This window comes from Sciurus carolinensis, chromosome X (assembly GCF_902686445.1).
Source record: "Sciurus carolinensis chromosome X, mSciCar1.2, whole genome shotgun sequence".
NCBI classification, from domain to species: Eukaryota; Metazoa; Chordata; class Mammalia; order Rodentia; family Sciuridae; genus Sciurus; species Sciurus carolinensis.
Genome location: NC_062232.1, coordinates 54228776 through 54256135, shown reverse-complemented (window position 1 = coordinate 54256135; position 27360 = coordinate 54228776).

Genomic DNA, 27360 nt, shown 5'->3' with positions numbered 1-27360 from the left:
ATGGCAGAGTACTTGCAGGAGAGTGATCTCATCTTAAATCAGGAAGCTCAGAGAAGGTGAGGCTTGCTCCCTTTTTAAGGATCCTCTTTGGAGAACTTAAGGGTCCAGGAAAGATACTTAATCCCTTCTAGAGGCATACCCCCCAGTGACCTCCCACTGTATCAGACTTTTAAAGGTTCTGTACCATCTCCCGGTACTGTCTCTCTAAGGATCAACCTTCCAACTTACAGACCTTTGGAAACAGTTAAACCATAGCATATAGAAAAATGTTATTGTCTGAAAATGAAGTAAAATGAAACATAATTGATACAAATCAATACAAAATTGATACAAATTAACCTAAGAAGAAATTTTTCTTTTAATGCAACTGGAATACTTTTTAGGTTTACATCAAGGACCAGAGTATGGTCTCAGGAAAAAGAGAATGAAGTGTAATAATGCAAAGAAACAGCTTTCTCAGCCGTTTTATAATTCACTATCTGAAATAGTGATCTATGAATAAGAGGCTGAAGGAGAAGAATGATATTTTTGTTACTTTAGCCTTATCTGTGGGTTATTTTCATTATTTATTTATTTATTTATTTTTGGTGCTGGGGATTGAACCCAGGGCCTTGTGCATGTAAGGCAAGCACTCTACCAACTGAGCTATATGCCCAGCCCCATCATTTATTTTAATGGCATAGGTAATATGTGAATGCGTTCTTATAAAATATTAAAACATTACAAGTAAAAGTAAGTTTCCTTTCACCAATCCTCTGACCCTCAGTTCTGTTTGGGCAGGCATTTTATAGAAATACCTTGAGTAGAGAAATTTATCAGGGTCACATAATCTGATGTTAATATATACTTTATGGACATGAATTTCCTTGTTTTAAAAAATATGATAACAAATCAACCTTTTAATATAAAATCTGGCCTGCCCAATATACCTGCTTGCTTTGAGGGACTACCTCGTACATATGGCCAGGCAGTGGTTCTGAAGATAGGTCTATTTCCTTTTATAGACCTACATATGGTTTTTAAGGCCCTACATATGGTTTCTGTATCAGTGCCATTTTTCATTATATCCCATCTCAAATTCTGTACCTCAGCCATTCTAAACTGTTTTCCATTCGTGTAGAATACCACTGCCCTCTTTTACTCTAATCCAAACCTTGCTACTCCGAGGTTTATTCCACTTTAATGATGCTGTGACTAAGCAGTATATGCAGACTGGTGACTGCTTTATCCTTCTATTATAAAAATCCTCTTTGTCTTTTCCTATTGGTTTTTGTATCCATTGATGATAATTACTTGAACCACTTATTTCATAAGGAGCTTCCCAATGGTGAATTGGGAGCCTGAAGCAGAGAATCACAAATCTGAAGTCAGCCTAGGCAATTCAGTGAGAACCTGTCTCAAAATAAAATTTAAAAAAGGAACTGGTCTAGCATATGAGGCCCTGGGTTTGATCCCCAGTACCACAGAAAATAATTTTTACTTACTAATTAGATTTATTTAGTATCTTAAAATAACAGTTTGTGCATTATTGGCAAGGTGAATGTTTAATTCTTTTTATTGTGATTTTAAATGTTATTTAAATTAGTAATTCAGAGCTTTGGACAATTTTGTCAAAGAAACCACTTTAAGTACTGGTTATGCTTCGAGACTAGCAGACAAAAGCCCACTCAATTCACTGAGTAAATGAAACATTTCATGAGTCATGAAAAATAGAAAATATTTTCATTGTAATAGTTATTAAATAAAAGAAAACCAAATGAATTTTTAAAGTTTAACTTGAGTGCTCATACTTGAGAGAAAAGCAGTCTTAATTAGAGGAAAAAGAAGTAGATGGATACTTATGGTGATTTGAAGCAATTGGCTGAGTACTTTCAAGGGCTTTTAGAATTCGATGGCACTGTTCTTATGTCTAATTTCACTGCAAATTTAAGCTATTTCCATTTCTTTGATAGGTGCTATTACCAATACTTCTCTTACAGTCAGTCATGATCAGAATGATCTTTGGCTCACAAATGGAGAGAGGCGCACTTACCAGGCTAAGTTAAAGAAGTGGATGTGAGTGAGTGAAGTGAAATTAATTGAACTAAAAATAGTATAAGACAAGAAGGAGGAGGAAGAGAAATATTCATGCCTCGTTGAGGAATGAGGAGGGACTAGGGTCAGGACAAGGGTGAAGCAAGTAAGGTACCTAATAGTGCAGATCCTATACTTGCTCCATCCTGAAGCTGAGTACCTCCTTAAGTTTTGTGCCCTTGGACAGTGACTTTAGAGTCTGTCAATGTGAAACAGGGTGGTGAGAACTCTGGAAGAACTATATATTAAGGCTCTAGGAATCCTAATAGCAGAGGTCCTGGTTATTGGGTGTTAAAACCTAGGCAAAGACTTTAGGGTTACAGATCTGAACCCAGAGTCCTGTGTGATAGAATATGGGTCAAAATCAAGGTGGACAGAATATTGGAAGTCAAGTCAAGAAAGGCTTCACAGAAGAGACTGTGTTGAAATCTAAATGATGAATCAGAAAACCTGTCCCAGGTCAAAAAGATATGTGAGGTAGAATGATTGCAAAGACAGGAATGAGCAGGTATAGAGGCATGGAGGCATGAAATACATTTAGTGGCTGGAATTTAGGGAATGATAAGAGATGAGATTAGGGAACATGTTATGGAGGGTTTTGTAGGCCAGGCAGTTTGTGCCTCACTTTTTCCTTTTCAGGTAATTGACTCATTGCTGAGAGTGAGTGAGTTGTCCTGTAGAACATCCCTCATTTTGGATTTGTTTTTCTTTCTTATGCTGTCATTTACTTATTCCTCTATAACTCATATTCATCACTAAATTGAAGTTAGCTTAAGAGATTTGATGATATTCAGTTTCAACTATTTTTTGGTCAACAATACTTCATAGGCTGGGTGTGGTGGCACACGCCTGTAATCCCAGCAACTTGGGGGGCTGAGGCAGGATCACAAGTTCAAAACCAACCTCGCAACTTAGAAAGGCCCTAAACAACTTAGTGATTCCCTATCTCTAAATAAAAAAAAGGGGCTGGGATGTGGTTCAGTGGTTAAGTGTCCCTGGGTTCAATCTCCAGTAGCAAAAAAGAATGCTTCAGAGGAATGACTGTGGTATTCACTTTAAATCACACCTGTAAGCACACAACTGCTCTGCTTTTGATGAACAAGTGACAAACTGATTCTGTCATTATGTTTACCAACAACCTCTTTTCTAATAGATTAATCCATTGACAGTTGGTGGAATTGATTATTTTACTGGAGGTTTCAGAATGGTGATTTCCTAATTTTATTTTCTGAATTCATAATATAGAATTCCTATGAAAGTAAACTTTTCCTTATCAACTAGGGCTATTGGGTTACTTGCACAGGAAAGACAGAAGAAACTCTTGATTCTTTCCCTAATTACCAATTTCCAAAGTAGTTGGTACCCTATTTACTTTCAGTGACATTCAATGAGTTGTGTTTGTTCTCTGTCCTAATGAACCCCGTTTAAACATGTATTTAATGGTTTCAATCTATTGCATTCATTATTCTTGCTAATGCTCAGATTGTCTTATCTTTTGCCAAAGTGTTGCTTGCCATATCCTTCTGACATTACCCATTAGTGTTCCTTAGCTTACTTGATTTCTAGCATAAGACTCATCTTGTATAACTTCCTGTCCCATACCCACACTTTCTCCAAAGAGCCCTACTTGGTTTATATTTTCTTTTCTAAAAATAGCTTTATCGAGGTCTAATTTTTTATGATTTATAAAATCCACCCATTTTAAGTATACACATCACTAAGTTTTAGTAAATTTATAGATTCATGCAATTATGACCACAATCTGGTTTTAGAACGTTTCTATCAGTCTAAATGATTCCCTGTACCCTTTTGTGATCAATCTCTCTTACCACTCCTAGTCCAAGGCATCCCTTAATCTGCTGTCTTTCTCTATTTATTTGCCTTTTTTAGAGAATTCATATAAATGGAATTATATACCACACAAACTTTTGCATCTGGTTTTCACTTAGCACTAGGTTTTCTTTTAATTTGAGATATAATTCACATAACACAAAAGCCACCATTTTAAAGTATTTAACTTAGTTGGGTTTTAGTATATTCACAAGTCTGTACAACTATCACTTTTATCTAATTCTCAAACATGTTCATAATGCCAAAAAGAAAGCCCACAACTGTTAGTATTCAGTTTCCATTTTGTTCTTCCCCACAGCCCCTGGCAGTCACTAACCTACCTTATGTCCCTGGATTTGCCCACTTTGGACATTTCATATAAAAGAAATCATACAATATGTGGTCTTTTATATCTGACTTCTTTCATTTAGTATAGTGTTTTTAAGGTTCTTCCATGTTATAGCATGTATCAGTCCTTTCTCTCTTTTCTTATTTTTTCTTTCTTGGTATCAGGAATTGAACCTTGGCCTGCTTTACCACTGGGCTACATTTCCAGCCCTTTTTATTTTTTAATTTTGATATAGGGCCTTACTAAGTTGCTGAGGCTGACCTCAAACTTGCAGTCTTCCTGCCTCAGTCTTTCTAGTCACTGGGATCACAGTCATGCACCACTATGCCCAACAATACCTTATTTATTTTTATGATAGAATAATATTCCATATATGACTCTACTAAATTTTACTTATCCATTCATCTGTCAATGGACATTTTGAGTTGATTCCACTTTTTAGGTCACATTGTAACCGTATGATAGTCTTTTGAGGAACTGCCACACTGTTCTCCAAAGCAAATGTACCATTTTATATTCCCACTTGGGCCTGACAGTTTCAGTTTTCTTCACATTCTTGCCAATACTTGCTTGTTGTTCTTCTTTTTCTGTCCATCTCTTTATGATAGCTATCTTAGTGGGTGTGCACGTTTTGGAAAACAGTCTGTAATTCCTTAGAAGATAAGACTCAGAGCTCTATTCACCCACACCCTCCAGAGGTGGTTGTGGATCTTTTCCTTTCTTTTTTTTTTATTTATTTAGTGACTTATTTGAACTAAATCTACAGATTTTTTCTTCCGTGTGTGACCCACTGATGTTTCTGCTCTGTCATTGTTGATGTTTTTGGTAATATGGATTGAACCTGGAGCTAATATGATCTAAGACTGAGCTACACCCCCAGTCCTCTGCTGAGTTTCTTGAAATTTTATTTTTCTTTTTTCCCCACATTTTCATTGGTTCATTATAGTTGTACACAATGGTAGAATTTGTTGTTACATATTCATACCTGCATACACTATAACAATATAATTTGGCTAATATTATTCCCCAGTATTTCTCCTTTTCCTCTCCTCATCCCTCCCCCTTGTCCATTTCCTTTACTCCACTGACCTCCCTTTAATTTTTATGAGATCCTCCTTTCTTTTCCATTTTCCTCTCTCCATTCCACATCTGAGAGAAAACATACAACCCTTGACCTTCTGAGTTTGGCTTACTTTGCTTCACATAGTGGTCTCTAATTCCATCTATTTTCCTGAAAATTACATAATTTCATTACTTTATGGTTGAAAAATTCCATTGTGTACATATACCCCATTTTCTTTATCCACTCATCCACTGATGGACCCCTAGACTGATTCCATAGTTTGGCTATTGTGAATTGTGATGCTATAAACTTGGGTATGCATCTATCACTATTGTATGATGACTTTAATTCTTTAGGATAAATACTGAAGAGTGGTATAGCTGGGTCATTAAAGTTTTTAAAAATGTAATGTTTTGAGGAAACTCCATACTGTTATCCACAATAGTTGTACTAATTTACATTCCCACCATGTAACTAGGGCTCCCTCCAGTACCCTGTGCTTGAATATAGCCTTGCACATTCACACAGTCTTCAGACCACCAGCCCTTTGAGGGAGGTTATGAAGCTCCACTGTGGCTATCTTGTGTTTTGGATCTTCTGCTAAACTTTTGGCAGGTGTGCTATCTGTTGCTTGCCCCAAACAATATTGTGACCTTAGGTAACTATGATGTTGATATGCTACTGAGTTTGCTATTGTTTTCAACACCCCTGGTCATGGGACTTTTTTTTGTGTGTGTGCTCATTTCTAGTCAAGTAATTCCCCTCCAGCAGCCAAATTGCTGTTTTTATGGCTTGCCTTACCCTGCTCTTGTAAAATCAGCTCCAAGGGACCTGACAAGGAGATGAGAGCTCCCTTAGGCTAAAACACCAGAGTCCCACTGTTCTTAACCCAAGGTTCAATAGGCTTCCTCAAACATTTCTTTTTTTTTTGGGGGGGGGTGCTGGGGATCGAACCCAGTGCCTTGTGCTTACAAGGCAAGCACTCTACCAGCTGAGTTATCTCCTCAGCCCCCCTCAAACATTTCTTAACATTGGTCTATTTCCAGAGAACTGAAATGATTGTTTTTGACAATTTTATACAGTTTTATCAAAGAAAGGATTTGCTGAGTTCCTCACTCTGCCATTCCAGAATTCCTGTCTAATCTATGTTTTAAAAGATCATTCTTAAGTGTTCTTCCTGCAAAAATGATAGATATGTGGGGTAATCCTATGTTAATTAGTTTGTTTTAGCCATTCCACATTCCATGATATTTCAAAACACCATGATGTATACTATAAATATATATAATTTTTATTTGTCAGTTTTTAAAAAAAGGTCATTCCAATAGCAGCAAAGGATGGATTATGTGGAGGGGAAACTGGTGGCCAGGATTATAGGATTTTACTCAGCAGTACTTTGTGATCTCTGCGCAGCAGTGTAGAATACAAATAGTTGGGTTGACTGGTAGGTGGGGATTGACATAAGTATGGTAGACAATCAAGGAGATAGGAGAATTGAGAGTGTTGGGTACTCTCACTAAATTCACACTGCCCATGGACACTTTCCTAGGTAGTAAAAGGAAGAGAAGTCAAAAAGGACATAATGGCCTTGGAAAATAAGAAAGAGGGTTAGTGAATTAAAGGGCTTCAGGAAGTTGAAGGGTAAATTCAGGGAGCACAAGTTATATTTTTCCTAGGTAGAAAAAAATTATTTCTGAAAGTAGACTCTGTTTGGTTTTGGACTTAGAAGTATTCCAGATATCACTACAGAAATGGATGACTGAAAAGGAGTCAAGAGACAAAGAAGTTAGAATAGAATATATCAAGGAACTGTGAGGTTTGGACGTTAGATCATCAAGGGGGATAATGAAGACTTTCAGGATGTGAAGAGGAAATGAAAACAATTGGTATCAAAATCATAAGTGAGGGCTGGGATTGTAGCTCAGTGATGGAGCACTTGCCTAGGATGTGTGAGGCACTGGGTTTGGTTCTTAGCACCGTGTATGAATAAATGAATAAAATGAAGGTCCATCAACAACTAAAAAATATTTTTAAAAAGTCATAAGTGAATGTAGTGGGGAGGCTTGGTGGTTGACTCTTAATATTGGGAAGGTAATAAAATTGGTTAGCATGAATTTCAAAGAAAGAAAGACTGTGAGGTAAGATGGTAAAATAATACTTTGGGAGGGGCTGGGGTAGTAGCTCAGTGATGGAGCACTTGCCTAGGATGTGTGAGGCACTGGGTTTGATTCTCAGCACTGCATATAAATCATTAAAATAAAGGTCCAGGAACAATGAAAAATATTTTAAAAAATAATACTTTGGGGATCCAGTGAATAAGATATGAGGTGATAACCTGATCTTCACTTATGGAGAGGGATGAGTAAAGAAAAATAAACAGCCTCAAATTAAGAGCTTTGCAAGGCAAACAGCAGTTTGGGATGACAGCACAGTTAAAGAGAGGAGATAGATATTGAATGAATGAGCATGATCAAAGGCTAGAAGGTTCTAGAAAATGGTGGGTAGTTTTTTTTTTTTTGCTCAAGCATAGGATATGATTGGATGTATAAGCAGATGATAATATTAGAATCTATGTGATTAGTTTGAATCCAGGATATAACTAGAATTACTACTATTAAAATATTATTAGCTAGTTGGTATACTAAGGAAACTTTTTGAAATTCTTTTGTCTGTATTGTAGGGAAATTTTGGTACTTATATTGGTAATTAGAAGTAATTTGACATTTTTGGAATACTGTGACTGTGACAAATGTAAAATTGGGGGGGTGGGAATGTAGTTCAGTTTTAGAGTAAGTGCTCAGGATATGTGAGGCCCTGGGTTCAACCCTGTACCAAAAATGTGAAATTGGTATATGTTTGATAAGTTTTAATGCTAACATTAGAATTAAAGTTGACTATAGATCATAATTTTGGCAAGAATGAAGCTTATTTTTTGTTTGAAAATTAATCTATTTTTAAAAATTTTAACTGATATAAAAACATAAAAGTTGCATATATTAATAGAACACCATGTAATATTTGATACATGTGTACATTGCATAATGTTTAAATCTGGTTAACCATATTTATCTCCTTGTTTATCAATTCTTTGAAGTGGAAACTTACAAAATGCTTTCTTACAGCTTTTTGAAATGTACAATACATAATTATTATCTATAGTCACCATACTGTGCAACATGTAGTACTCCAGAGCTTCTTGCTCCTATCTACCTGTAAATTAGTACCCATTGGTCAAACTTTTTCCATCCCTTCCCCCTTTCTCCCCTGTCCCTGGCTTCTGGTAATCACCATTCTACTCTTATCATCAGTGAGAATGACTGTTTTTAGATTTCACATATGAGTGAGATCACGCAGTACTTCTTTCTATGCTGACTTATTTTATTTAACATAATAATCTCCACTTCCATGTTGCTGCAACTAATACTGAATAGTATTCTGTTGTATATATATATACCACATTTACATTATTTATTCATAGGTGATGAACTCAAGATTGTTTCCATTCCTTGGATATTGTTTATAATGCAGCAATGAACATAGGCATTCAGATGCCTCTTCAACATACTGATTTTATTTCCTTTGACTATACACCCAGTAGTGGGATTGCTAGATTATTTGGTAGTTTTATTTTTAAGTTTTTGAGGAACCTCCATACTGTTTCCATAATAGGTACACTAATTTATATTCCCATTAATGATATGCAAAGAAGAATTCCTCTTCCTGCATATTCTCATCAGCACTTGTTGTCTTCAGTCATTTTTATATTAGGCATTCTTAGTGGTGTGAGGTGATAATCTCATTTCAGTGTTGATTTGTGTTTCTCTGATGATTAGTGATATCAAGCATTTTTCATACACCTATCAGTTATTTGTATATCCTTTTAATAGAATTTAGATCTATTGCCAATTTTTAATTAGTTATTTTTTGTTATTGAGGGTGGGTGTTTCTTTAGTTCCTTGTGTATTCTGGATATCAATAGTTTGCAACTATTTTCTTCCATTCTGTAGGTTGTCTCTGAATTCTGTTGAGTGTATCCTTTGCTGTGTAGAGTATTTTTTTTTTTTTTTGGTGCTGGGGATTGAACCCATGGCCTTGTGCTTGCAAGGCAAGTACTCTACCGACTGAGCTATCTCCCCAGCCCCTAGAGTCTTTTTCATTTGATGTAATTCCATTTGTATGTTTTTGCTCTTATTTACTGTGCTTTTGGAGTCTTATGCATTAAATCCTTGCATATACCAAATGTCCTGAAGCATTTCCACTATGTTTTCTTCTGGTAGTTTCATAGTTTCAGGTCTTACATTTTTTGTGGAAGTATGGTACTGGGCATTTAACCCAGAATCATTTTACCACTGAGCTACATCCCAGCCATTTTTTATTTTATTTTGAGGATCTCATTGAGTTGCTGAGGCTGGCCTTGAACTTGTGATCTTCCTGTCTCAGCCTCCTGAGTTGCTGGGATTATAGTCATGCACCACAATGCCCAGTTCAGGTTTTATTAAAGTGTTTAATCCATTTTGAGTTGGTCTTTGTGACTAGTGAGAAATGGGGGTCAAGCTTCATTTTTCTGCATGTGGATATTCAGTTTTCCCACATCTTTTATTGGAAAGACAGTCCTTTTTCCATTGCATATTTTTAGCCTCTTTGTCAAAAATCAGTTGACTGTGCATGCAAGGGTTTACTTCTAGGCTCTCTACTCTGTTCAATTGGTCTCTGTTTCTTTTTATTCCAATATCATTCTCTTTTGATTACTACAGCTTTGTAGTATGTTTTGAAGTCATGTAGCATAATGCTTCCTACTTTGTTATTTTTGCTCAAAATCTCTTTGGTGATTCAGTTTTGTGAGACAGAGTGCATGCATGTGGTTCCATATAAATTTTAGAATTGTTTTTTATAGTTCTGTGAAGAATGCCATTGGTATTTTGATAGAGATTGTATTGTATCTGTACATCACTTTGAGTAGTATGGACATTTTAACAATATTGATTTTCCCAGTCCATGTATATGATATGTCTTTCTACTTTTTTGTGTTCTCTTCAATTTGTTTCATCAATGTTTTATAATTTCATGTACAGATCTTTCACCACTTTGGTCAAATTTATTCCTATTTATTTTATTTTTGTACCTTTTGTAAGTGGGATTGCTTTCTTGATTTCTATTTCAGATAATTTGCCATTGGCAAATAACAATGTTACTGATTTTTATATATGGATTTTGTGTCCTACAAATTTGCTGAATTCATTTATTAGTTTTAATAGTGTTTTGGTGGAATCTTTGGAATTTTCTATATATAAGAGCATGTCATCTGTAAACATTGATAAATTGACATGTTTTTAACATGGATTCCATTTATTTATTTCTCTTGTCTAATTGCCCTGGCTAAGACTCCCATTACTATAATGAATAAAAGTGATAAAAGTTGGCATCCATGTTTTACTCCAGATCTTAGTGAGAAAACTTTCAGTTTTTCCCCAAGGAATGATATTTAGTATAAAATAGTATTCATAGACTGTGTCCAGAAGACTGTGATGTATTTTGATCTATTTATAATTAGACAATTGGAGCTTTAAAATATATTGACTGGGTTCAATCCCCAGCACTGCAAAAAAAATATTGACTTTTTGGAATATTCTTTTTACTTTTCTTTTCCAGTACCATTTGCAGCCCACAATATATAGAGGACTGTATAGGATCTGCTTTAGTGTGAGGGTTTTGATCTTAATTTCCCTAACCATATTTGACGTGATTGTGTTTATTTAAAAATAATATACATAGTTAGAAGCATAGAAGAGAAAATGTAAAGCAAAAATGATACTGGATTTGCAATGTAGAGCTCCAGTTATGAAAACCTAAAGAAGATTAACTGCAAAGATGACAATCTGACATATGTTCAGATCTTTTTTTTTTTTTTTTTTTTTTTTTTTGCGATACTGGGGACCGAACCCAGGGCCTTGTGCTTGCAAGGCACGCACTCTATCAACTGAGTCATATCCCCAGCCCCCATATTCAGATCTTGCTACCATTTGTTATGGACTGAACAATCATTGGAATAACTGAATATTGAGGTGCATAATTGTTGGTGATGGGTTAGGAGAGGGGAGTTGGTTAGCTGAAAAGGAGTCTTATAGCTGTTTCTTTATTAATATCATATATTTTGAATTTATTGACAACAGCAGGATCTGTTTATCCTGCTGTTGTCAATAAATTGTTTAATAAATGTTTATCACCATTCTTGACTTCTACTCTGAAATAATATGGAGGAGTTTAATGGCTACCCTTATAGAGATGAAAGGGTAGCAAAGAAGGTATTTCTTCTTTTCTGTCATTCTAGCTGCCATCAGAAAAGAGATAACAAAAAAGCTGTTGCTTGTGAAGCCCCCTGTCATTTGTGATCTGGGATATTGAGCTCTTAGGCAGTCAGAATTCCAGTTCATGAAGCAATCTATGTCAATCTTGTCCAGCCAGGTGACTAATCCCTATCCACTAATTATACAGGACCTGGATCTCTAAAAGAGAACAAGAAAGAAAAAAGCGAAGAAGGGAAATATGAAAAAAAAATATAGATATGAATCTTAGACCCTGGAGGATAAGTTAAGGCCCAGATCACAAACAGCAAAACAGAGGGAAAAGGCCCTGAGGGTTATGCTGGAATTCAGTGGAGTGGTATTCATGCAATATAAAAACTGGGAGAACTGGGAGAACTAAGTTTTTTTGAAACCTGGATTGGATTCAAGAATGAAAAAAATTAAGTTGAACTCTAATGACAATATCTATGAAGGCAAGTTTAAAGAGAGGGAAGTATGCTTTGAAGTTAAAATGGGTAGAAGTTTAATTATAATAAGTATAATTTCTAATGTAATATTAGCTATATAGAGATAATAATATCTCAAATATTTCTTTAATATTTAAAGGTTAGAAGAATGAATCCTTGGTTTTCTTATTTATTAGTTGTGTGGTCATGGGGAAATTACTTACCTTCTCAAAACTTCAGTTCTTCATTTACCAAATGAATTTATGATATTTATATGGTTGTTGTAAGTTAAGTGAAAAAAATATAAAGCACAGCATGGTGCCTGACACATCCTCAGAGCTTAATTAATAGTCACTATTATCAAGCAGTGGATAGGAGAGTTCAATCATGTGATGGATTATTCTTCACAGGTAGGTATGCTATTAGTTATTTCTTATCAGAGCAACTTGCAGAAGTTGTAGGGTCAGAACCTCTTGGAGATCATTTTACATTTAGTGCAAATTTGGCCAATTTGTAGAAAGGCAATTCCCTTTGTTTCCTGAGTGTGTAAGAAATTAGGTCCTTTATATACTTTCCTTCCAAAATAGTACTCCTTTTTTGGTGTTGGGGATTGAACCCAGAGCTTCATGCATGCTAAGCATACTCTACCAAGAGTAGTACTTATAATATTCATTTTTAAAAATGTTTTGTAGTTGTAGGTGGACAGAATACCTTTATTTTGTTTATTTTTATGTTGTGCTAATGATCAAACCCAGTGTCTCACACATGCTAGGCAAGTCTCTGCCACTGAGCTACAGCCCCAGCCCCTAATACTCATTTTAAGTTAGCATTTACCATCAGTATTTTAAATGTTTTGTTTGACGTAGATCTTGAATTGTGGGGAAAATGAAAAATGATGGGCAGGTTAGGTAGGCAGGTGATGGTGACTGAAAATAGAGAAGACAGTAAATAGTATAAAGGCTAAAGCTTCCTCCATGGTCAGTACAGATCACCCTTTGGATCTAATTCAATTGGGCATCTGTTTAGGTCTAGTGAAATAGGCTATCTGGAGTTGTAGGGAGCCTATAAAAAGAGGTCCTCAAAAGGCTCTCTGTGGGTCTGGGGTTGTAGCTCAGTGGTAGAGTGCTTGCCTGGCATGTGTGAGGCACGGGGTTCAATCCTCAACACTGCATGAAAATAAATGAATAAGATAAATGTCTATCACCATCTAAAAATATTTTTAAAAAATAAACTCTCTGGGCAGTCTATTGAAGTTAGGAAGAAAGATGGAGTTGGACTGTGGCTTTTATGAAATTAGTTTTGTTAGGCCTAAAAATGAGCCATGCAGAGTCAAGTTTAAAGATACTGTATAGAATTTTTATTGTTGTTATTTCATATTCTGTTAGAAGAGTCCCTGATTTTGTACTTTTTTTATTCCTTTTAAGTAGACCTTAGTTTTAGAGCAGTTTTAGGCTCACAGCAAAATTGAGCAGAAATCACAGAGAGTTCCCATATATTCTGTCCCCACCCATGTTCATTTTCTCCTGCTATCAACATCCCACACCAGAGGGATACATTTGTCACAATCAATGAACCATCACGATCAGGTCTCTAGCTTATATTAGGGTTCCCACTTGTTCTACATTCTATGAGTTTGGAAAAATATTTAATGACATATGTCCATCATTACAGTATCATACAGAATGATTTCACTAGCCTGAAATCCTCTTGGACCCACATATTCCCTCAACTACTGGTGACTATAGATCTTTCCCCTGTATCCATACTTTTGCTCTGATTTTTAAAAGACAACTTTATGGAGCTGTAATTCGTGCACCACAAAAATCCACCCATTTAAAGTATACAATTCAATTTATTGGGTGAAATTTATGTAACATAAAATTATTATTTTAGTCAGGTGCAGTGGCACATGCCTATAATTCCAGCAGCTCAGGAGGCTGAGGCAGGAGGATCATGAGTTCAAAGCCAGCCTCAGTAAAAGCAAGGTGCTAAGCAACTCAGTGAGACCCTGTCTCTAAATCAAATACAAAATAGGGCTGGGGATGTGACTCAGTAGTTGAGTGCCCCTGAGTTTTGTGGTTTTGTTTTATTTTATTTTATTTTATTTTATTTATTTTGATACTGGGGATTGAACCCAGGGGTACTTAACCACTGAGCCCCATCCCCAGCCCTTTTTATATTTTTATTTTGAGACAGGGTCTAAGTTGCTTAGTGCCTCTTTTTAGTTGCTAAAGCTGGCTTCAAACCTGGAATCCTCCTGCCTCAGCCTCCCAAATTGCTGGGATTACAGGCACATGCCATGGCACCTGGCTTCATTATGGTTTTGATTTGTTTCCTTGATAGCAAATGTTGTTGCATATATTTTCTTGGGCTCATTGCCATTCATATATTTTCACTGTAGAAATGTCTATTCAAACCCTTTGGCCATTTTTGTATTGCCCCTCTTTATCCCTGATAACTTTCCTTGCTTTGAAATCTACCCTGTCTGAAATTTATAGTAACTTTTTTGCTGGGCATTAGCGTGGTATATCTTTCACCATCCCTTTAATTTTTGTTGTTTTTATTGTTACCTGAGATTGAACCCAGGGGTGCTTAACCACTGAGCCACATCCCCAGTCCTTGTTTGTATTTTATTTAGAGACAGCGTTTCACTAAGTTGCTGAGGTTGACTTTGAACTCATGATCATCCTTTTCCTGAACCTCAGGGATTATAGTCAGGCGACACCATGCCCAGCTCCGTTCCTTTTCTTTTAACTGATATTTATCTTTATATTTAAAATAGATTTCCTGTGGACCGCATATGGTTGGGTCTTCTTTTTTAATGGAATTTGACAATCTTTGTTTTTAAATGTTGTACTTAAATAACTGACTTTTAAAGTGTTCATTGATATAGTTGGATTGTACCTACATATTTGTTACCATTTTCTACTTGTTGTCATTGTTTTTTCTTCCTGATTTTGTGTTTCCACTCTGTTTCTGACTTTTGTGATTTTATTTTATTTTTTTTAGTTTTGTTTCTGGGGATTGAACCCAGTTTCATACACACTAAGCACATATTCTACTACTGCTACACGGTGAGCTCCTTTAGGGATTTTAATTAAGCATTTGACATTATTTAATTTTCTCTCCTTTCTTGGGATATCAGTTATACTTACTTTTTCACTTTTTTTGGAGATACTGGGGGATTGAACCCAGGGGCACACTACCACTGAGCTACATCCCCAGCCCTTTTCATTTTACTTTGACATAGGGTCTCAGTAAGTTACCCAGTCTGGTCTCAAACTTGCAATCCTCCTGCCTCAGTCCCCTATGTATCTGGGATTACAAGCATGTGCCACCACATCTGAATTTTTTACTGTTTTTAGTATTTTCCCTAGAATTTTCAATATACATTTGTAATTAATTCAAGTCCACTTTCAAACAGCCCTGTACTGCTTCACAGATAATATAACTACTTTATTATAACAAAATATTCCTAATATCTCCCTTCTGTAATAACTTTTGTTCATTTTACTTATACATAAGCATAAATAAACATCTGCATACATAAATATATGTAATATAATATGTTGTTGCTTTGTTTTGAACAAATGGTTATCAGTTTGATCAGTAAAGAATAAGAAAAAAGTTTTCCTTTACCTTTACTTATTTGTTCTCCAACATGCTTCCTTTCCTTATACATTTATCTGAGTTTCTGACCTATGTTATTTTCCTTCTCTCTGAAGAACTTTTTTTTGTACCAGGAATTGAACCCTGGAGTGCTTAACCACTGAGCCACATCCCCAACCCTTTTTAATTTTACTTTTAAATTTTGAGACAGGATCTTGCAAAGTTGCTTAGGGCATTGCTAAGTTTCTGAGGCTGGTTTTGAACTTGTGATCCTCCTGCCTCAGCTTCCTCAACCACTGGGATTACAAGTATGTGCCACTATTCCTGGCTTGAAGAACTTCTCTTACTATTTCTTGCATTGTAGAACATTGGCAAAAGTTTACCTCAATTTATGCTTGAAAAAGTCTTTATTTTTCTTTCACTTTTGGAGGATAATTTTTTACCTTACCCAATTTTAGGTTGTGTTTTTTTCTCACAGCACTTTACATATTTCACTCCACCTTTTTCTTACTTCCATGGTTTCTGAGAAGTTGAATGTATAATTCTTCTCTCTCCTCCTCTACAGGTAAGATATTCCCCCCCCCCCCACTGCTGCTTCTTTCAATATTTTTTATTTATCTTTTTTTATTAGAGATTGACCCCAGAGGTGCTTAACCACTGAGCCACATCCCCAGTAAACTGCCCCCACATATTTAAAAAATTTAAGACAGTGTCTTGCAGGCCTTGCTAAGTTGCTGAGGCCAGCTTTGAACTTAAGATCCTCCTGACTCAGCCTCCTGTGCCACTGGAATTATAGGTGTCAGCTTTATCTTTGTGTTTTGCATTTCATTGTAATGTACCTATGTACAGAGTTTGTTTTTTCTTTTCTTTATATTGGCATTTATCTTCCTATTGTTCTATAAGCCTCTTGTATGTATGACTTTGTATTTGACATTAGTTTGGGGGACATTTCCAGTCATTATTGCTTCAAATATTTCTTCCGTTCCTTTGACACTTTCCCTTCCCTCTGGTATTTCCATTATGTGCATATTATACTTTGCAATTTTCCCATAGCTCGTGGATATTCAGATTTTTTTTCAGTTGTTTTTATCTTTCTCTTTCAGTTTCGGAGGCTTCTGTTGCATATCCTCAAGGTCAGAGATTCTTTTGTCAGTCATGTTCAGAATAGTAATGAGCTGGTCAATGTCATTCTTTGTTTTTGTTGCAGTATTTTTGATTTCTAACTTTTCTTTTTTAATTCTTAAAATTTCTATCCCTCCACTTATATCACTCATTTGGTCTTATATATTGTCTATGTTTTCCATTAGCACCTGTAACACAGGTGCCTAAAATTTCAACATACCTGCATATCTTATTCAGGTTCTGATACTTGTTCAGTCTATTCAAACAATGCTTTTTGCCTTTTAGTATACCTTGTAATATTTTGTTGAAAATCACACATTGTACTGGATAAAAGGTATTGCAGTGAATTTGCCTATAGTCATGTGCTGCATAATCTTTCATTCAATAGTAGGCTGAATATATAATGGTAGGTACCATAAGATTATATTACCAATATGACATTGTAGACAGATTTATTAGGCTCTGATAAAACCATAACAGGTTAGACTCTGGTAAAGTAATTTCTCTGAAGGCAGGCCTTGTTTAGTAGGATAGAATGCTGTGGCATATTTCAAAATGGATACTTTATTCTTGTCCCTGCTAAAAGCCCAAAGGGAACTTCACTGTGAGAACATGATAGAGTTCTTGGAGGTAAAACTCGCAGAATGCCCTCACTATAACTCTAGAGGTTTTATTGCTCTGGTTTGCTCATTCTGAGCCTCCAATTTATCATTTACAGTTTCTGTTTTCCTATCCCAATACTGGTTCCTGTGGAGGTCTCTTTTGATAAGTTTCTGCTCTGGTAAGTTGTGACTCTGTATCTGTCTGTCTATCCCTCCTATTATGGGGGCGCTGGTTTGTCTTGTGATGTTGCTTCACTGACAAATCTAAGAAGAGTTTTTGGTTTTTCAGCTTGTCTAGCTTCTTACTTGTTAAGAAAGTGTGGTGACTTTTGAACTCCTTATGTGCTGAACCAGAAACAAGAAGTCTCCTTTGTCAATTTTTTAATTGGGTTGTTTTATTATTAAGTTGCAAGAATTTATATATTTTAGATACAAGTACCTTAACATATATATGATTTGCAAATAATTTCTCCATTTATGTGAGTTGTACTTTCATTTGAAACACTAAAGTTTTTAAATTCTGGTTAGTTCCTATCTATCTAATTTTCTTTGGTTACTGGTGCTTTTAGTGTCATACTGAAGAATCCATTGCCAAATCCAAGGTCACAAAGATTTACAGTTATGTTATGTTTGTCTTTGATCCATTTTGAGTTAATTTTGTATATTGTGTGAGGTAAGTGTCCAGTTTCATTCTTTTGCTTGTGACTATGTAATGTGCCCAGCCCCATTTGTTGAAAAGACAATTTTTCCCTATTGAATGGTCTTGGTGTGTTTCCAAAAATCAATCAATTGACCACAGATACATGCGTTTATTTCTGGACTCTCAATTCTATTCCTTAATTCTATCCTATCTATCTATATGACTGCCCTTACACTAGCACCACAGTGATTTGGTTAGAATAGCTGTGTGGTAAATTTTGAAAAAAGGAAGTGTGAGTCTTCCAGTTCTGTTCTTGTTTTTCAAGATTGATTTGGTTATTCTGGGTCTCTTGAATGTCCATTTGAATTTTAAGCTTAGTTTGTCAATTTTTGCAAAGAAGTCAGCTGGAAACTCAATGGAGATTGCATTGAATTTATAAATCAATTTAGGGAGTATTGACATTTCTAACAATATTTTGTCCAATAATCCATAAAATTAATCTTTCCATTTATTTAGTTCTTATTCAAATACTTTCAACAATGTTTTCTTGTTTTTAGAGTGTAAGTTTTAGATTTTTAAAAATAAATTTATTTTTAATTATTTTGTTACTATTAAATATATGGAATTGTTTCCTCATTTTCATTTTTGGATTGTTCATTGTAAACATATAGAAATACCATTTATTTTTATATATTTATCTCATATCCTGAAGTCCTGCTGGACTCATTTATCCTAATCATTTTTAGTGGATTTCTTAGTATTTTCTTTATACAAGACTATGTCATCCACAAATATATAGTTTTACTCCTTTTTTCCAATCTGGATGCTTCATATTTCTTTTTCTTTCCTAGTTGTTCTGTCTAGAATCTCCTATACAATGTTGATGTAAATGGAAAGTGTGGACACACTTTTCTTGCTTCTGATCTTAAAGGGAAAGCATTGTTTTTCCATTTAATATTATATTTGCTGTGAGTTTTTTGTACAGGTGCTTTTCCATTTTGAGAAATTTCCCTTTGTATCTAGTTTGAGTGTTTTCTAACATGATCCTATCTACATCTAGTGAGATCATCTTGTGTTTTTTCCACTTTATTCTAACAATATGCATATTGTCTTAATTTAATTTTGGATATTAAACCAACCTTAAATTACTACAATAAATCCCTCTTGGTCATGATTTATAATCCTTTTTATACAGTGCTGGATTCATGGTGCTAGCATTTTGTTGAGCTTTTATGTCTCTATATAAAGAGATTGTAAGAAGGGAGGGGGATGGGAATAGGAAAGACAGTAGAATGAATCAGACATAAATTTCCTATGTTCATATATGAATACACCACTAGTGTAACTCCACATCATGTTTAACCACAAAAATTGGATCCTAATTAGAATGAGTTATACTCCATGTATGTGTAATATGTCACAATATAATCCATAATGTATTTATAAAAAGAACAAATAAAAAAGACAAAAAAATTAAAGAGATTATAGTCTGTACTTTCCATTTCTAATGATGTCTTTGGTTTTGGTATCAGGGTAATTCTGACCCTGATAAAGAAAGAGCTGGGAATTGTTTCCCCCTCTTCTTTTTCTTAAGGTAATTTGTGAAGAATTGGTATTATCAGCACATCTGTAATATGTGGTACTCAGGAGGCTCAGTTGGGAAGGTCACAATTTCAAGACCAACTAGGCAACTTAATAAGACCCTGTTTTAAAATAAAATACAAACTAAATAAAACCAGGATGTATAGCAATAAAAACATAAAATAAAATAAAAAGAACTGGAGACATAGCTCAGTGAAAAAATGCTTGCCTAGGATGTGTGAGGTCCTGCATTCAATCCCACTGCTGAGAAAAAAATGATATTAATTATTCCTTAATAGTGAAGCCAATTATTCTGGACTTTTCTTTGTGGGAATGACTTAAATTACTAATTTAGTTTTTTACTTGCTTAGCTCTATTCAACTTTTGATTTCTTTGTTCTTGAATAAGTTTAGTTATTTTGTGTCTTTCTATGAATTGTCCTTTTCATTTAAGTTATCTAATTTGGTGACACAAAGTTGTTCATAGTTTTCCCTAATAATCATATATTATTATTATTATTATTGCTGGTGATTGAACCCAGGACCTTGTGCATGCTAGGCAATCACTCTACCACTGAGCAACACACCCAATCTCTTTTTTGTATTTCTAATGTGAATAGTGATGTAACTACAGTTGTTACTGGTTTTAGCAATTTTGAGTCTTTGCCTTTTTTCCAATTAGTCTAGCTGAAGATTTGGAAATTTTGTTTCATTGATTTTTCTTTGATATTCTCTTTTCTCTATTTCATTAATTTATATTCTAATCCTTCTTACTTTCTTCTTCCTGTTCACTTTGGGTTTAGTTTTCTTTTTCTGGTGTCTTTAATTGGAAGATTAGGTTGCTAATTTGAGATTTTTATTTATTTTCACATTTTTAATGGTGCATTAGAGTTATACATAATGACGGGATTTGTTGTTATATATCTATACATGTGCACACAATATAACAACATAATTTGGTCAATGTTACTACCTAACACTTCCCCGTTCCCTCTCCATCTCCCACCTCTTTTATATAATATATATATATATATATATATATATAGTATTCCCTAATAATCCCCTAATACATTATTATTATTAGATTATACATAATATAAAAGATGGACATATTGCCTTTATTGAATTTATTTTATTTTATTATGTGGTGCCTTGAGGATCGAACCCAATGCCTCATATGTACTAGGCAAACACTCTACCACTGAGCTACAACCCCAGCCCTATCTCCCACCTCTTGGTCCCTTTTCTCTTCTGATCTCCCTTTAATTTTTATAAGATCCACCCCACCTTTCTTTCCCTTTTTCCTCTCTAGCTTCCACATGTGAGAGAAAACATATGATCCTTGACCTTCTGAGTTTGACTTATTTCATTTAAAAAATCAGGCCTTTCTTTTTTAATGTAGTAACTTATAGTTATAATTTTTTACTTGTAAATACTGCTTTAGCACTATCCTATAAGTTGGCATGTTGTGCCTTCATTTTTATTCATCTTGTAGTATTTCTTTTTTTTTTCAGTGATCTTATATTTTCTTGGTATGGATTCAAGCCTTTTCAACCTAACAGTTTACTTAGGAGAAATTATTATGAATACGTGGCTTGTATATCAACATACAAATTGTAACATCTCCTTTCAAAGACATTCAATCCTTTCACTACTGGGAACATATAAACTTGCATTATTTACTCTTGGAAGCCTACACTATATGACTCCTACAGGTGATAGAATATGTCACTTGCTTATTGTAATTGTCTCTGGGTAGATTTAGAAGCTGTGTATCAACAAAGTAAATAGGATTTTTAAAGTGTCTCTTAGAATATTACATCATTTTAAAATTATAATAACATCGTACAAATTAACGGGTGTCACTGTGATAAATCCATAATGTATAAATCATGCATTAATCATGTCCATCCATTCTTCTACACTTGTCACTTTTCCCCTCACTCCTGCACCCTTCTCAGTCCCTAGTAATCCCTTTTCAGGCCTTTCATTTTTTCTTTTTCAGTTTCCACATGAGGAGAACATGTGATACTGGTCTTTCTATATCTGGCTCATTTTGCTTACCATGATATATCCTCCAGTTCCATCTATTTATGTTTGCAAATGACAGAATTTAATTTTTCTTTATGGCCAAGTAATTCTCCATTATGTATATGTACCATATTTTCTTTATACATTAATCTGTTGACAGGCATCTAGGATGATTCCATATCTTAGCTATTGTGAATAGTGCCACAGTAAACATAGGCATGCAACTAACTTCTTGTGTGCCAACTTTATTTCCTTTGGTTATGTACCCAGGAATAGGAGAGCTGGATCATATGGTAGTTCTATTTTTAATTTTTGAGGTACCTCTATATTGTTTTCCATAATTCCTCTACTAATTCCTATCAACAATTCATAGGGGTTCATTTTTCCCCCACATTCTTGCCAGTATTTGTTGTTTTGTTTTGTTTTTGATAATGGTCATTCTAACTAGGGTGATATGGTATCTTACTGTAGTTCTGATTTATATTTTCCTGATGGCTAATGATATTGAGCATTTTTTCATGTGATTGTTGACTATTTGACTTCTTTTAAGAAGTATCTATTCAAATCATTTGGCCATTATTAAATTGGATTATTTGTTTTATTGTTGTTAAGTGTTTTGAGTTCTTTATGTATTCTGGGTATTAAAACTGTTAGATGAATAATTGGCAAATATTTCTCCCATTTTATAGGTTATCTCTTCACTATTGATTGTTTCCTTTTCTGCGTGAAAGCTTTTAAATTTGATGTAATCCCATTTGTCAACTTTTGCTTTTGTTTCCTATGTTTTTGGATTCTTGTCCAGAAAATCCTTGTCTGTACTACTATCTTGAGGAGTTCACCCTAAGTTTTCCTCTAAGTTTCAGAGTTTCAGGTCTTACATTGAAGTCCTTAATTCATTTCAAGTCAGTTTTTGTACAGGTTAAAAGATAGGGGTCAAGTTTCAATTTCCTACTGTGGATATCCAGTTTTCCCAGCAACCTTATTAAGTTTTGATATGTTGTATCCTTTTATTCATCTCATAGTATTTTCTAATTTCCATTGTGATTTTTCTTTGAATTCATGTTTTCTTTAGGATGCATCACTTAATTTCCATGTATCTATTGTTAATTCACCAAATTATTCTGTTATTAGTTTTTAATTTAATTCCATTAAATTAGAGAGGATGGTTTGTACAATTTCCATCACATTAAATTTACCAAAGTCAAGCATTGTAAGTCTAATTGGAGAATGTTCCACATACCTGTCAGAGAGTTGTATATTCTTCTGTTGTTGGGTGTGATATTCTATAGATATGTTAAGTCTAGTTTATTTAAGAGTTATTTAAGTCCTGTTGGTCTTCTGTACAGTTGTCTTACCATTATTGAAAGTGTGATATTGAAGCTTCCAAATATTATTTATTGAATTGACCATTTGCCCTTTGTTGATTTCAGCTTCATGCATTTTTGAGTTATGTTGTTAGGTGCATTCATATTATAATTATTATATATTCCTCATGGGTTGTCATTATAAAACATCTGTATTTCTTGCTCATAATAGTTTGTCTTCTCATACATTGCTGGTGGGGCTGGAAATTAGTGCAGCCATTCTGGAAAACAGTGTGGAGATTCCTTAGAAAACTTGGAATGGAACCACCATTTGACCCAGCCATCCCACTCCTTGACCTATACCCAAAGGACTTAAAACCAGCATACTACAGAGATACAGCCACATCAATGTTCATAGCTGCTCAATTCACAATAGCCAGATTGTGGAACCAACCTAGATGTCCTTCAATTGATGAATGGATAAAGAAACTGTGGTATATATATATACAATGAAATATTACTCAGCCATGAAGAATGATAAAATTATGGCATTTGCAGGCAAATGGATGAAATTGGAGAATATCATGCTAAGTGAGATAAGCCAATCTCAAAAAACCAAAGGATGAATGATATCGCTAATAAGTGGATGATGACACATAATGGGGGGCGGGGAGGTTAGTGTTAGGGTTAGAGTTAGGGTTGGGGAGGGGGGCAAGAATGGAGGAAGGACGGACTGTTTAGAGGGAAAAGAGGGGTGGGAGGGGTGGGGAAGGGAAAAAATAACAGAATGAATCAAACAACATTACCCTATGTAAATTTATGATTACACAAATGGTATGCCTTTACGCCATGTACAAACAGAGAAACAACATGTATCCCATTTGTTTACAATAAAAAAAAGTTAAAAAAATAGTTTGTCTTTTTTGTAGTTGTGAGGATTGAAACCAGGGATTTGCACATGCTAAGCAGGTGCTATACCATTGAACTACATCTCCAGCCCTCAGCCTGTTTTATGAAACAGAAATTAGACCAGAAAACTTCTAGAACTCATAAATGAATTCAGTAAACTAGCAGGATATAAGATCAATGTTCATAAATCTAATGCATTTTTATTTATAAGTGATGAATCCTCAGAAAGATAATTTAGGCAAACTACCCCATTCACAATAGCCTTGGAAAAAATAAAATACTTGGGAATCAATATAACAAAAGAAGTGAAAGACCTCTACAATGAGAACTACAGAACACTAAAGAAAGAAATTAAAGAAAACCTTACAAGATGGAAAGATCTCCCATGTTCTTGGATAGGCAGAATTAATATTGTCAAAATGGCCATACTACCAAAAGTGCTATATAGATTCAATGCAATTCCAATTAAAATCCCAATGACATACCTTACAGAAATAAAGCAAGCAATCATGAAATTCATGTGGAGGAATAAGAAACCCTGAATAGCTAAAGCAATCCTTAGCAGCAAGAGTGAAGCAGGGGGTATCACAATACCAGAACTTCAACTATACTATAAAGCAATAGTAACAAAAACAGCATGGTATTGGCACCAAAATAGACAGGTAGATCAATGGTATAGAATAGAGGACACAGAGACAAACCCAAATAAATACAGTTTTCTCACACTAGACAATGATGCCAGAAACATACAATGGAGAAAAGGCAGCTTGTTCAACAAATGGTGCTGAGAAAACTGGAAAACCATATGCAGCAGAATGAAACTAAACCCCTATCTCTCACCCTGCACAAAAATCAACTCAAAATGGATCAAGGACCTTGGAATTAGACCAGAGACCCTGCACCTTATAGAAGAAAAAGTAAGTTCAAATCTTCATCATGTTGGCTTAGGATCAGACTTCCTTAACAGGACTCCCATAGCACAAGAAATAAAAGCAAGAATCAATAATGGGATAGATTCAAACTAAAAAGCTTTCTCTCAGCAAAGGAAACTATCAGCAATGTGAAGAGAGAGCCTACAGAGTGGGAGAAAATCTTTGCCAATCATACTTCAGATAGAGCACCAATCTCCAGAATCTATAAAGAACTCAAATAACTCTACACCAAGAATACAAATAGCCCAGTCAACAAATGGGCTAAGGAAATGAACAGACACTTCACAGAAGAAGATCTACAAGCAATCAACAGATATATGAAAAAATGTTCAACATCTCTAGTAATAAGAGAAATGCAAATCAAAACTACCCTAAGATTCCATCTCACCCCAATTAGAATGGCGATTATCAAGAATACAAGCAACAATAGGTGTTGGTGAGGATGTGGGGAAAAAGGTACACTCATACATTGCTGGTGGGGTTGCAAATTAGTGCAGCCAATCTGGAAAGCAGTGTGGAGATTCCTCACAAAACTTGGAATGGAACCACCATTTGATCCACCCATCCCACTCCTTGGCCTATACCCCAAGGACTTAAAATCAGCATACTACAGTGATGCAACCACATCAATGTTCATAGCTGCTCAATTCACAATAGCCAGATTGTGGAACCAACCTAGATGCCCTTCAATTGATGAATGGATAAAGAAACTGTGGTATATATATACAATGGAATATTACTCAGTCATAAAGAATAATAAAATTATGTCATTTGTAGGCAAATGGATGTAATTGGAGAATATCATGCTAAGTGAGATAAGCCAATCTCAAAAATCCAAATGACGAATGATCTCACTGATAAGTGGATGATGATACGTAATGGGGGGTGGGAGGGAGGCAAGAATGGAGGAAGGAGGGACTTTATAGAGGGAAAAGAGAGGTGTAGGGGTGGGGGGAAAGAAAAAATAACAGAATGAATCAAACATCATTACCCTATGTAAATGTATGATTACACAAATGGTACACGTCTACTTCATGTACAACCAGAGAAACAAGTTGTACCCCATTTGTTTACAATTAAAAAAAAATATATGTCCTAAGGTTTGATATAGGTAAAACCACTCCAGCTTTTGTTTGGTGTTATAGAATTTTCCATCCCTTTACTTTTCTTTCTTTTTAAAATCTCATCCCTTCTTTCTTTCTTTCTTTCTTTTTGGTACCAGATATTGAACCCAGAAGCACTTAACCACTGAGCCACATTCCCAGTCCTTATTTATTTATTTATTTATTTTTGGTACCAGGGATTGAACCCAGGGGTGTTTAACCACTAAAACACCTCCCCCAGCTCTTTTACTTTTTTTTTTTTTTAATTTTTCAGACAGGGTCTTGGTAAGTTTCTTAGGGCCTTGGTAAATTGCTGAGGCTGGCTTTGAACTTGTGATCCTCCTGCCTTGGCCTCCTTAGTGGATGAGATTACAAGTATGTACTACCACGTCTGGCTATTTGTTTTATTTTGAGACTGGATCTTGCCAAGTTGCTGAGGCTGACTTTTAACTGTGATCCTTCTGTCTCTGCCTCCTGAATTGCTAGGATTACAAGGTATGCATTAGTGCTCTGGGCCATCCCTTTACTTTTAACCTATTTATATCTTTGATCTAATTGTGTCTCCTAAAGATAGCATATAGTTGGATCTTATTATTTTTATCCATGTGGCAATAACTGTCTTTTGATTGGATTATTTAATCCATTCACATTTAATGTTATTATTCATATAGTTAAATTGTCTGCCATTTTACTTTTGTTTTCTATCTTTCATCTTCTTTAACCAGTCCTCCTTTCAAGCTTTGTTTCACATTAAATATTTTCTAGTGTATCATTTGAATTTCTTTTTTAAAAATATGTATATATATACATATATATATTTTAGTTTTCAATGACTGTTTTATTTTCTTTATTTTATGTGGTACTGAGTATTGAACCCAGGGCCTCACACAGGCCAGGCAAGTGCTCTACCACTGAGCCACAACTCCAGCTCCTTGAATTCTTTAATTATTTTTGTAGTTACTATATTTAATGAGAGATGTATGTAATGTACAGCCTTCTGAGATTAGATACCTCATAAGTTTCCCTGAATTTAATTGTTAGAAAATAACCTTTCTCCTTTTAGAAGGAATATTAGGATATGCTAGAACTAAGATAAATTGAAAAACCTCGGCTTAAAAAACTAATTTCAAATTTTCCCTAGCTCCTTACTTCCCAGTCCCCTACTGTGTGGCAAAGTGACTCATTATAAAATGTGTTTCTTGGACACTAGAGGGTTTTAGTTGGAGTTGGTAATGGCTAAAACGGACACAAATAACAATTTGAGAAAGTTGATAATTTGGGGACGCATATAGACAGAGTTACAAATCTTTTTGGTTCCCCCAAAATGGACTGAAATGCTAACATGCCATATTAGGGTCAGGGTCTTTCAATTGAAGGTCTATATTTATCAGAGTTATTACAAGATGTTGAAGGGGAACCATTCTTAAGAGCTGGGTTGTGGAATATAGGAGAAAGGGCAATCAAT